The 13,741-nt window shown below is 40.2% G+C and overlaps 1 protein-coding gene across 10 annotated transcripts in view; it reads right to left on the minus strand.

The window, feature by feature from the left end:
• Positions 1 to 13,712, minus strand: part of AREL1 (apoptosis resistant E3 ubiquitin protein ligase 1) — a 48,321-nt gene extending 34,609 nt beyond the window's left edge. For 5 of the 10 annotated variants that reach the window (XM_060418344.1, XM_027972025.3, XM_060418343.1 and 2 more), the window contains exons 1-2: positions 13,545 to 13,712; positions 11,271 to 11,370 (exon numbers count right to left, since the gene is read on the minus strand). The gene's annotated coding sequence lies outside the window, so the exon portion shown is untranslated. The remainder of the gene's footprint in view (positions 1 to 11,270; positions 11,371 to 13,544) is intronic. The other 5 variants (XM_027972026.3, XM_060418345.1, XM_042252777.2 and 2 more) reach the window with 1 other exon arrangement.
• Between the last annotated feature and the right edge of the window lie 29 nt (positions 13,713 to 13,741).

The raw sequence follows: 13,741 nt of genomic DNA on the forward strand, positions 1-13,741 counted from the left end.
CAGACACTTGAGATTATTAGTTTACCTTTTCCTTTGCTTAAATTTCACCCTTGGTTTATTCTCCCCACCACTAAATCCCACCATAAAAGACGACCCTCCCCCGTCAAGTTTATACTCTTGAGATATTTATACAGTTGTGTATTCCTGCGACCTTGGTTCAGCCAAGTTATAGTTTTCATTTGTATTCTTTCCTCATCCATCAGCCCCTCCAGTCTCTTAATCATTCCTGTGGGTCTTCTGTGAACTCTCTCCAGCTGCTCCCCAGCGATCTGGTAATGAGGTGCCTCCAAATGACTGCAGCCCTCCAGGAACAGCCTCGTTAGTCAGAACAGGGTGAGCTCACCCTCCTCGGTTCCATGACATAATACTCCCAAGCTAGACGATCCCCCCAAACAGAAAGCTAGAATGCTGCTGTATTAGACTATCACCCATTCCGTGTTCCTCGATCTGGGCACTGGGGCATGCCAGAATGTGGTAGGAGACAGAGGATAAATGGACACATTCCCACTTGCATCCAGCTATCAGAGGATGAGGTGGATGGGGAGAAAAAAGTATTTTCATGTTATAACAAACTCATTTAGATAACAAAATAGAATGCAAAATGTGCATGAATTTCTAAAGATAAAACATGGACACGAACATGGACATGTTCAAAACATTCATATGCTTTTTATCACTGAGGCAGAAAGGCGACTTCAGGCTCTGTTCCCAGCCCCCAGAGGGTTACACACCCACTGTCCTCTACCATTAGAGGTACCTGAGCTGAAAATTCTGAAAAAGCACTACAACCCCCTTTCAACTTACTGGTATACTACCCCATTACCACTCATTTCATATACTCACATTTTATTTTTTCTATGTTCCTCCATCCCTAGACATCTGTATTTTCTCTTACCTTAAACACAGTTTTAGCAAATTCACTACTAACATCTTTAAGTTCAGTTCAGTCACTCAGCCGTATCCGACTCTTCGAGACCCCGTGGACTGCAGCACACCAGGCCTCCCTGTCCAACACCAACTCCCAGAGTTTACCCAAACTCATGTTCACTGAGTCGGTGATGTCATCCAACCATCTCATCCTCTGCTGTCCCGTTCTCCTGCCCTCAATCTTTCCCAGCATCAGAGTCTTTTCAAATGAGTCAGCTCTTTGCATCAGGTGGCCAAACTATTGGAGTTTCAGCTTCAACATCAGTCCTTCCAATGAACACCCTGGACTGATCTCCTTTAGGATGGACTGGTTGGATCTCCTTGCAGTCCAAAGGATTCTCAAGAGTCTTCTCCAACACCACAGTTCAAAAGCATCAATTTTTTGGCGCTCAGCTTTCTTTACAGTCCAACTCTCACATCCATACATGACTACTGGAAAAACCATAGCCTTCACTAGCCGGGCCTTTGTTGGCAAAGTAACATTTTTAGTTTCTTCTGTATCATTCATTCTTCATTCATTTCATTTTTTTTTAAAGACTGTGTGCTAAAAGCTAAAGTCACAAGGATAAGTAAGACAAAGTCTTTTCTTAACCTCCATTAACCCTGTCCAGTGCAGGAGTCAGATAATACAATGTAGCAAGGGTACAAAACAGGAAAAAAACAATGTGTGGAAGGCAAAGGAAGGAGAGAGGTTATCTTGCCTGAGTGGGGGTCTTCACAGGAGTGGTAATGGGGCTGTTACCTAACAATGAGTAGGCCGATTGCAAGGCAGGGAAGAAACAACCACCACCAGGATCCTAGGTAGAGGGAACAGCCTAAGTACAAGTACTGAGTCAAGAGAGAGTGATGAAAAGCATTATGAAAGCAAAGTGCTTGGAAAACCATGGGGCTAAACCGGGTGCCTGAAACTAAGTACAGCACAGTGCAGCGGTCAAGAGCATGTATTTTACAATTAAGGGATCCTGAACAAGCTATTCAGCTTCTCTTCTGTTGCCTCAGGTATAACATGGAGATGCACTGAGAAAAGGAAGGAATTCAGCTGCCCTTGGGGAGCAAGACTTGGAATACAAGGGAAGGGAAGACCTGTTGAGACTGGAAACTAGGCCCAGGTGACTTGGCACCACAGGAGAGCCCCAGGGGATATGGCTAGATGTGCTACCCAGGCTTCGGGCCTGCCAGGTTATGATGGCATTTTGTGCCCAAGCCACCCAACCCAAATAAATAAGGAAGATAGCACTGAGTGTACCTGAGGGAATTTGGTTCAGCCAAGTTACACAGCTTTCATTTCTATTCTCGCCTCATCAGGAAAGATGGAGAGATCCAGAGAAATCTCATTTTGAACCAATGACAGCAACAATCCAAAACACTAAGTTTTCTGAATTCTTTTTCCAGTATGATGATAAAAACAAGAATCCACCTCTACTGAGAACTTACTACATGTCAGCGCTGTTTGAAGTATTTCATGGGTCATCTCATTTAACTGTCATATGATGCCTATTTTATAGATTAGGGAACGGAGGTACAGACAGCTAAAATAACTTGTCTGTGGTCACTAAGTTGACAACTGAAGGAACCAGGCAATGTGATCCCAGAGCCTACCTTCTTATCCAGGAATACTGATGCATCAAGAACCTCCAAAATGGGTGGGGAGTGAGAGACATTCTTGGGATAGGAAGAATGAGAGCTTAGAAGTATTTAATTTGGAATTTTAAAGGAATATGACTTCATTTGATTAGACTCTAAGCAACAGCAACAAAGCCACAAGAGAAGTTCTTTAACTAAGGGATTAACAGGATCACACATTTAAAGAGAAGTAACTCTGGGGGCAATGTGAAAGAGGCTCTGAAGAGAAAGATCAACGGCTGAGAGACAAGAGGATACCGTCCAAGGAAGCTTCTAGGCACTGGTCATGACACAGAAAGAGACCAGAGTGTGCTTTGTTTCTGTTAGAAGCAACAGGATCAGTGATCTTCGAGACAGAAAAGCCCAAGGGGAGCAAGAAGCCAAGGACAAGTCAGGATTTTCTATGCTTGGGAGCTTGGATGAATAACGACAGAGAATTAAGGACACAGAGCAGATATGGAGGGAAGGTAATGAGTGCAGAAGTGAACTTAAGTTTAAAGTGTCCACAGGATATCCCCTGTCAATGGGTCAGGAAGATCCCCTGGAGGAGGAAATGACAACCCACTCCAGTATTCTTGCCTGGAGAATCCCATGGACAGAGGAGTCTGGCAGCCTTTAGTCCATGGGGTCCCAGGGTCGGACATGATTGAGCAACTGAGCAGGCACATAACAGAACGTATCCAGATAAGAAAATCCACAAGGCGAGTGGAAATCAGCATCTGAAGCTAGAAATACCAGGATCCGGAGGGCAGTCAAAAGACATGGGAAATGGGGAAAGACTGCTAGAGGGGACCAACATTAGATATGTCCTGCCCTTGCCTCCTCAGAGGAGCCAGCAATCAAAATGAGAAGAAACTCGGAGGAGAAAAAATTTTAAAGTAATTTATTGGAGGCAAAAGGAAGTGACTATTCCTAGAAAGTGATGGTGAATTGTACTAGACCAAGTTAAGATTTAGGCCAGAAGGGGGAATTCAAAATCAGCCCTCACGTTTTTTTCCTTAGTTATTTGGAACTCTCATTCTCTGATTCAACTTCTTCATGTAAAATTTATATTTTATCTCCATCTGTTTTTACGAATAATATTAATTTAAACTTGACCCAACACATAACTAGTAAGCTCTTTGCAACTCAGTTCAGTGATACTATTATTTCAAAATTATTTTAATGTTTATAACGAATTCAGATCCAAACTTTAAACCCATTCTCTAATCCTATATAATTACACTAGTAAAAAAAAAAAAAAAAAACTCTTTGTCAAATCTCTTGTCAAAATCAGTTTCCCTAAAGTGTCATTTATATGTAGTAAGTCACCAATTTAAAGCATACAATTAAGAGTTTTGACAACTGTATAAGGTAATGATATAAAATACAATTATGGTCCAGAGCATTTCATAATCCCCAAAGTTCCTCAAGACCCTTTGCAGTCAGCCCCCCTCCTCCACCTTCCTGCACAACCACTGATGTACTTTACTTTGCTATAGTTTTGCCTTTTGCAAAATGCCTATAAATGACATCACATAGAAAATATAGTCTTCCATGCGTGATGTAACACTTTTGAGCTCCACACATGCTGTTATTTGTATCGGTAGTTCATTCCCCTTTGTAGAGTCACCCATTATGTGGGCATAGTTTGTTTATCCATTCCCCAGGAAAGGACATTTGGATTCTATCCAGGTTGGGGCTATTACGGGTAAACATTCAAATACAAGTGTAATGTGGACATATGTTTTCATTTTTCTTGGATAAACAGCTAAAAGTGGGACTGCCAGGTCATGTAATAAGTATACATTTAATTTATAAGAAAACTGCCAAACTATTTTCCAAAGTGGCTGTACTACCTTGCATTTCCACCAGCAATGTATGAGAGCTCCAGTTACTGAATTGACCTATGCTTGGTATTATCAATCTTTTAAATTTTACTCATTTTAATAGGTGTGAAGCGGTATCTCACTGTGGTTTTAATGTCCCTGAGAATTAACAATACTGAGCATCTTTTCCTGGGCCTGTTGGCTATTTATAAAGCTTCTCTGGTACCCAAATCTTCTGTCATTTTTAAAAACTGAGCTGTCTTCTTACTATCAAGTTGTAAGAGTTCTTTTAAGTTATGAATACAAGTCCTTTATTAGATGCACATTTGGCAAATATCTTCTGTGACCTGCGTTTTCATTTTCTTAACAGTGCTGTTTAATGAGTAAAAGTTCCTAACTTTCCTAACTTGATGAAATCTAACTTATAAATTTTTTCTTCCTTCTATAGTTTGTCCTTTCTTGCATCTTAAAGATTTCTTTAAAAATCTTTGCCTAACTCAAGGTCACAAAGATTTTCTTCTAGAAATTTTATCTAAAAGCTTCATCTAAGAAAATCTCGTCAAAGTTTTTAACAAGATTTTTCTTTAAAACGCCTGCATTCCATTTATCTCATAATTAGTCACACAATTTTATCATCCCTTTGTTTCTTTTAAAATCAACTTCCCACATTACCAAGCACTATTGAAGTTATAGTCTATTTCAAAATTGGAAAGATTTTTATCTTTCAACAGATGTTCCCCTTCTTCAATCTAATAAATGGCATTTCTAAATGTAGGCAAGATTTTAGTCCCTCGGGTCTCTTCAAATTGACATAAAACTTCTGGACCCCTGACATTGGTTCTTAAAAGCTAACTTTACATTTCTTAATTCAACTTGTATTCCATTATATCAATCTCTTTAAAATAAGCCAGAGTTCTTCAGACTCAAAATTAAATGAACAGGGTATACGAATTTCTATTCTATGCCCCTTGGAATAAAATATAGTTCATAGAAAGGAGGAAATAGGTATATAAAGCTAATGTGACTAAAACAGGGAGAAATGAAATGAGAAGTTATCATTGCTCGTTTCCTAATTTCACAGGACGTCTGGAGAGAAACAAAATAGAAAACTGGCTCATCTAGGCCCCTGTCACAGACTTTAAATCAAGAAAACAGCAGCTCTGATTTACAACTCCCTCTTACCCTTATGTTTTTTTTTTTTTCTATTTACCAAGCTGATCTACTGTACCCGATCCACAGATTTAGAACAGGCCCCTGTGTTCCCATACCATGGCAGCTTTTATGCTTAGGTGACCCTGGGCCACCAAATCTTGGTTGTAACAGGAAAAATTTTAAACTAATTCTCTGAATCTGACAAGCCGTCTCCCTCAATAAATCTAGGAAGTTTTTATTTCATTAACTGTGCATGAAATGGCAGGCAAACAGCCAGATCTACAGCCCAGTGGGGTGAAACTGCAACTATCACACATATGCTCAAAAGCTAACACAGTTTCTACCTCTACTACCATCTGTTGGGCTTCCCGGGTGGCGCAGTGGTGAAGAATCCACCTGGCAATGCAGGAGACCAAGAGACGTGGGTTTGATCCCTGGGTCAGGAAGATCCCCTGGAGGAGGAAAGGCAACCCACTCCAGTCTTCTTGCCTGGGAAATCCAACAGACAGAGGAGCCTGGTGGGCTACAGTCCATGGGGTCACAAAGAGTCAGACACACTGAGTGACTTAGCACCTGCATGCATGCACGTGCACACACATGCGCGCACACACATACACACACACATGCACACACACACACACCACTATTACTTTCAATTCGACTCATTTTTTTAAGGGAAATAAATTGTTTATATACTCAGAAGAAAGAGCAACCTTAAATGAGTATTTTATACTTCTCTGATTAAGATTCTGGAAAGAAAAACTCAACTAGCCACAGAAATGGCCACTTAAGAGGGCTCAGTTTGAAGGAGAAACTCAACACATGTGGCATTCAAAACAAAACTTCTGTTGACCTAATAACTAATCAATGTTACCAAATGAGGACTTACTAGTTTCAGGTGTGTATTAAGAACCTACTACATGCCAAGCAACATGCTGGATGGTTGTTGTTGTTGTTCAGTTGCCAAGTCATGTCTGACTCTTTGCAATCCCATGGACTGCAGCAAGCCAGGCCTCCTAGATTCCAAAATAAGTAAGACAGTCCCTGACGCCTTGGAGACACACAGTTTAGTAAAGAGGAAGACAAGAAATAACTGGGGATAGTTCCATGTAGTAAAATCTACGAGGTAAACACACAGTTTTAGTAGAAGCTAAGAAGGGACCCACAATCAGGATCAGCTCTTAAGCTTCTCAGGAAACGTCACACCACCCTCCTGGGAGCAAAGCCAACTCTTCCACTGGCTTAACAGTGCTTTGAGCATCAAAGGCTACAAAAACCACCTATGTGGTACTGTTTATTCTCAAGGTCAATGACTTTCCTCAGCACTGGTCAGAGAGGATTACTGGACCACATACATGGCACAGAAAAAGCTCACTGAAAACCCCAATCTATTTATCAAAATCATACATGATCTAAATGCAGTGTGGTATTCTGGAACCGAAAAAGGATATTGGTGGAAAAGTTTTGTGAAATCCAAACAAAGTCTGCAGTTGAATTCATACCAATGTTAACTTCTTAGATGTGACAAAATGTTACCACGATTATGTAAGACATTAACATTAGGGAGAGATTTGGGTAAAAAGTACAACAGAAACTCCTTGTACTATTCTGCTTCTTTTCTATAAACCTAAAGTGATTCCAAAATAAAATCTGGGTTTAAAAAATGTACATATGGTTCCCCACTTTCCATTCACACTCTTCCTTAGGATTCTGATCATGCCTCCCAAGTCATTGCTCCAATTCAGGTAATGCTTGCTTAAAACATTTTTCAAAACCTTATCTGTTTAAATGGTTTTCTATAAACCATTTATGTAGCCCAGCCAGGTTTCCTTCTTCACCAGGATATGAAAAACCAAATCACACTTGGAAGATTTTAACTGTTTTCCTAACAGTTCTACCCCATACACCAAGGGGTATCCTTGGAGCTAATCCTGCAAGCTAGGCTTCAGCAGTACGTGAACTGAGAACTTCCAGATGTACAAGCTGGGTTTAGAGAAGGCAGAGGAACCAGAGATCAAACTAACAACAAATTCTCTGGATCACAGAGAAAGCAACAGAATTCCAGAAAACATCTACTTCTGCTTCACTGGCTACACTAAAGCCTTTGACTGTGTGGATCACAAGCTGTGGAAAATTCTTAAAGAGATGGTAATACCAGACCACCTTACCTGCCTCCTGAGAAATCTGTATGCAGGTCAAGAAGCAACAGATAGAACTTACGTGGAACGACCGACTGGTTCAAAACTGGGACAGAAGTAAGACAAGGCTGCATGCTGTCACCCTGTTTATTTAACTTATATGCAAAGTACATCATGCGAAATGCTGTGCTGGATGAATCACCGGCTGGAATCAGATTGTCGGGAGAAATATCAACAACCTCGGGTATGCAGGTGATACCACTCTAATGGCATAAAGTGAAGAAGAACTAAAGAGCCTTTGATGAGGGTGAAAGAGGAGAGTGAAAAAGCTGGCTTGAAGCTCAACATTAAAAAAACTAAGATCATGGCATCTGGTCCCATCACTTCATGGCAAAAAGAAGAGGAAAAAGTAGAAGCAGTGACAAATTTTCTTTTCTCGGGCTCCAAAATCACTGAGGATGGTGACTGCAGCCATGAAATTAAAAGACACTAGCTCCTTGGGAGCAAAGTTATGACAAACCCAGACAGCGTATTAAAAAGCAAAGAGACATCACTGTGACGACAAAGGTCCTTAGAGTGAAAGCTATGGTTTTTCCAGTAGTCATGTGCAGATGTGAGTTGGACCACGAAGAAGGCTAAGTGCTGAAGAATTGATGCTCTCAAATTACGTGTTGGAAAAGACTTTTAAGAGTCCCTTGGACAGCAAGGAGAGCAAACAAAGTCAATCCTAAAAGAAATCAACCCTGAATATTCATTGGAAGGACTGATGCTGATGCTGAAGCTGAAACTCCAATACCTTGGCCACCTGATGCAAAGAGCCAACTCACTGGAAAAGACTGATACTGCGAAAGACTGAAGGCAAAAGGAGAAGAGGGCAGCAGAAGATGAGATGGTTAGATAGCAGCACTGACTCAATGGCCATGAGTTTGAGCAAACTCCAAGAGATACTGAAGGACAGAGAAGCCTGGTGTGCTGCAGTCCATGGGGTCTCAAAGATTCAGACATGACTTAGCAACTCAACAACAACAACAACAATCCTTGGAGTTAAACTTTCCTAAGCCTGGGCTAGATCTCTGGATAAAAACAAAGGGAGGGACACAATAGTAAATGTTGTGTTTTATTAAGTTATCTTTACCTAATCTCTGACCAAAAAGAATAATGAATAGAAAACACAATGAAAGCATGAGGAAGGACTTTTAAGGAAGCCAAGAGCAAACTTAAATCTCTCATTGACCAAAACTGAATCGCATTTCTTCTCCTAAATTAGAGACTGGTAAAGATGGATGGAATTATTCTTAGCCAACCAGGTCCATTCTTCGGCATGAAGATGTGGTTGGCTTCCCCTAAAGCACATGGCTGCAAGGGAGGAGAGAGAATACAGGGAAGAAAATCTGCTGGGAGGAAATGGATGCTAGGGGTAGGAAGGTGGAAAAATCAACAAAAAGAATCCTCTGCACTTTATAACCACAGTATGCTAGCAACTGAGGAATTTTAAATGTAAAAGCAATTTTTACAATGCAATTACTTTTGCTAGCATGTGTATTTTCTCTTGCTTTGTCAAAGTTCTTGGGGTGGACAAGGGAGCTTATACAAGTGCAAAAAAAAAAAAAGAAAGAAAGAAAAGAAAAAACCCAGAAGTATGGCTAGTAGATATCTAAGAGTAGTGGGCTTTGTGTCTGGTGGGTAGGATATGTGGGCCACCAAATTCAGGTTCCTTGTATGGTTCAGGTGGAATCAGATGGCCTTGAAGACATACAGAAGCATAGAGACAAGTCATTTAGTTAAGCCAATCCCAATTTTTCAAGGTAGAAATATACTTTAAATGCTTTTTAAAGGGTTTTATTTCATTCTTTGTTTTTAAGGCTAGTCCAAAAAGGACTTCCATTTGTTAAAAGATAAAAATAGATGGATATGCATTGGGAAGAGAAGGTAGAAAGCACACTGCTGCTGCTGCTGCTGCTAAGTCGCTTCAGTCATGTCTGACTCCATGAGCGACCCCGTGGACTGCAGCCTACCAGGCTCCTCCGTCCATGGGATTTTCCAGGCAAGAGTACTGGAGTGGGGTGCCACTGCCTTCTCCTAGAAATCACACACTGTATAAGATCTTAAAAGTACCTAAGTGAGAAGGAATCTCAAAACCATTAGTCGAGTGAATACACTAGACCATTTAACCTTTTAATAAAATGTACTGTGTCAGTATTTTAAAAAACACAGCGAACAGATGTTGACAATTAGCATCTCAACACCAAAATGCAAACTGCAGTGAAATGAATGCTTCAGCTAAAAGCTCTGAAAAACATGGTACAAATTCCTCAACTTCTCAAGGTAACAAAAATACATATTAAAATCATATGATACTGTTCCAATTCAGGCTAAACAGCAAGCCATATACCTACCATAACTGTTTGGTTTCTAATAACTAGACAAATACTTATCTCCTTCTGTTAAAACACATTTTGTAGTACAGGCTTCAAGAGTCCCATCAGGAAAATGTCATGGAGGCATAACACCGCACCAAGCCTCAGGCGTGCTCACATATATACACTCGCCACAATAAGGTTAAACAACCTCAGAACTTTGGAAACTACTATGCAAAAGAACATTAGTGAAGTGTGAACAAAGAAACGAAAGAGAACTGAAATTTACATCTAAACTATTTAATGACTAAAGTCATTTAAAAGATTAACCGATATACTAGAATCCATTACGGTCATAAAATCCAATCCGTTATATGTTATAGCACTAAACAAATATTACACAACAGTACTCTGACCTGGTCCATTTCCAGAAAGAAGAACAGGTAGAATAAATTCTCTAAAATATTTCAATTCGCTACCCCCAATACAAAATAAAAAAAATTTTTTTAATAAAAAGTTTTTTAGTTTAAAAAAATAAAATATTTCCATTTGCACACCTTGGTTCAACCACCTACCATAATTTGTCTGTTCACAACTCTTTCTCTAATACATGCCTGAGTTCTTGAAGAATAACCAGCACACTGCCTGCAGCAGAACACCCCCTCCAATAAATGCCTCTGAATGAATGAACATGCAGCAGTAACGTACTTCTCAGGTATCCTGACAAACCAGTTCAATATCGGTATCTTACAAACAGGGACTGCTGTACATATACCATGCTACCACATGTAGATGCAGTCAAGCTAACTGAAAAATAACGACAGCAACTAATGCTTGTTGGGGAAAAAACTCCTATCACACGAGACATTAAAGTTAGTATAAAGGGACTTTCCTGGTGGTCCAGTGGCTAAGAATCCACCTTGCAACGCATGGGACCCAGGTTCAATCCTTGGTCAGGGAACTAAGACCCCACATGCTTTGGAGCAACTAAGCCCTCGCAGCTCAACTAGAAAGGCTGTTCACAGCAACAAAAGATCTCACATGACATGACGAAGACCCTGAATGCCACAACTAAGACCTGATGCAGTCAAATAAGTAAAGAAACAGATACATCTTCTTTAAAAAAAAATGTAAAAACCAACTTGAAACGGAAGAAAATATATGTGATTTTTTTTTCTTAATGGCCACAAAGTGAATACACATCGAACACTGACATACAAGATTCATCATCCAAAATTTTTAAAAGCAACTTGTTAACAACTTACATTAGTAAGTTAGGCCAATTAGTGAATGGAATGAAGTCCAAGCCCAATTATGTGTTCAAACTGTGGGTCGAATGCCTTGAGCAATTCTTTCTCTTCAAGACTGCAAAAAAGATCCAAACAACCCTCTTGACTGCTGAGAAGGACTAAAATCACTTATTTTTCTCACAAGTATGTAATCAAAATCAATTACTTTCTGCTCCCACCCAACACAAAGCAACACCATCTGTCCCTCCCATCACTCCAAAATATGCTATAGGATATCCTGGTACTTTATAATCTTAGAACATAAGAATCTTGGATTGGAACAAAATTACATAGCAAAAAAAAAAAACAACAACACAAAACCATATTTTCCTAAGTATGTTCTCATCCTCCATAGTGTTCCCACACTAATTTAGCTCCATACCAAGCTTTAACAATCAAGGAAATCAGAAAAGTCTCAGAATAGATATTACACACTGCTTGTTTTTTTTTAATTTGTTATTGTTCATGGAATTCAAAATTCAGGGTACACATTACCAAGAGAGTGTTTTTCTGTCGATGCCTGAATTTAAATGCAAATTACTATTTAATTATATGCAATTTTCTCTCTAAACCTATATATAATACTAATCAGTCTCCAAATGTTCAAAATAAACACACGGAGCATGTTTACTTAAAAAGCTTATTGCCTAATCACCATGAGGTTCTAATACATCAAAAAAGTTGTGGCTATCATGTCACCATGACAGCTTGGCAGAAAGGCTGTTCCCTAAAGATTAGGAACTTCTGGTAAACCACAAATGGGGTAAAGCAGGAGGCATACACAGTATCTGTAGATGCTTCCATAACAAAGTTTTTTCAATGTCAAAAATTCAGAGCCTACAAGGTCAAATAGGTGCCCTACAAAGCTATCTACATGCATGCATGCCTAAAAGGGACACTAGGAAGAAAACTGTACTCCAATCAACTCAAGAAATCACTCTGCAAATGAGCTTTTCAAGAACTGAAAATGTAATAAAGTTCTTGAAGTTATAACACACTCAAGTTCCAAAACTGAGCAACTATATTAAAATACCATTGGCATACTTTGACAGAAGACACACAATGATAACAGAAAATACTTTAATAAGGTTTACTCGTGAACACTCTTCTAGGGACTTCATGCTTTAACTCACTTAGTCCTGATTACTGACAGACATTTCTATAAGATAGATACTATTCATTTTACAAATATACTGAAGCACAGATAAAATCACCCAATAACATAAAAGTAATTAGAGGGCAGAACAGGGATTTTTAAAATCCCATCAGTCAGACTCCAAAGTCCATGTTAATACACTATGTTTCATAATAAAGCTTATGCTGCTATGGTCAGCTTTTTTTTCTTTAACCTCATGACCTTTTTGGATTTCAAACATCAGGACAGCTTTGTGAAATAAGTACAGACTGTGGAATTAGACCCAAACAAACCCCTGAACAAAGTCTAGGCTTCAGCTTCCCATTATGTAAAATGGGGGTACTGAAGTCACTGTGAAGGTCAAAGAAGGTAATATAGTTAAAATGCCTAATACAATATACAGGATCGGGGTTCTTAACGTCAAGCGCAGAGACCTAGAGGGTTCACAGATAGGCTTTGAGGTCACCAGTCTCATAATCGTGTGACAAATTTATAACGTGTACCCATTTATAAAAGAACTGTCCCTGGATCTTCGAAAGGTCAAGAACCACCAGAGTACCTAAACAGGTACTAAAAAAAAAAAAAAAAAAAAAGGAAGTTATCTTACTCTTCTTGTTCTCAAAAGCTCTCATCTTTCCCATGAAAGATAACACACCAAGGCTTCAGAATACAATGCTAATTATTTCCCAACATTTTACTGGCTTGGTAACTAGTAACACCGGCAAGTCTGTCTCGATTTTTCTAGAGACAGTCCAAAGAAAGCCCTCAAAGCCCTCAAATGCTGCTCCATCCCTCATCCCTCCTTCCCTTATCCCTCATGGCTTCACCAAGACGAATACACTGTATGCACTCGGAGGAAATCACGAGAATCGTCTACTCTGCTACCCCAAGCACCACGCCGGTTGGGAGAACCAAGAAGGAACCAGAGCCTCCGCGGAGCACGATAAAGACCTGATGCCCGCCGCTGAAGGGTGAGGAGAACGTGTTTTCCCCAAACCTACTGGGCAATCCAGAATGTCGTCCCCTCTACCCTGGTCCTCCCTCTCTCTAGAACTCTATATAATGCAGGCAGGTCCTCTGCCTCGTGCCGGAGTGATGCAAGAGGGAAACATTACCCAAACTGGGGGTGCAGCACGGCGAAGTCGCAGCTCTGCTACCCTGGGAGGCGGTGGCAGCACCAGCAGAAAATACGGCCCTAGACCCTCCCACTCAAGAGAACCCAGTGCAGATTCCCCAGCCCGGCGGCTAGGAACCCGCTGCTGGGCTTTTCCGTTTCCCAAAACGGCTTCCGCTTCCGGGCTAGCCTTTGCCG

This window comes from Ovis aries, chromosome 7, assembly GCF_016772045.2.
Source record: "Ovis aries strain OAR_USU_Benz2616 breed Rambouillet chromosome 7, ARS-UI_Ramb_v3.0, whole genome shotgun sequence".
Taxonomy (NCBI): domain Eukaryota; kingdom Metazoa; phylum Chordata; class Mammalia; order Artiodactyla; family Bovidae; genus Ovis; species Ovis aries.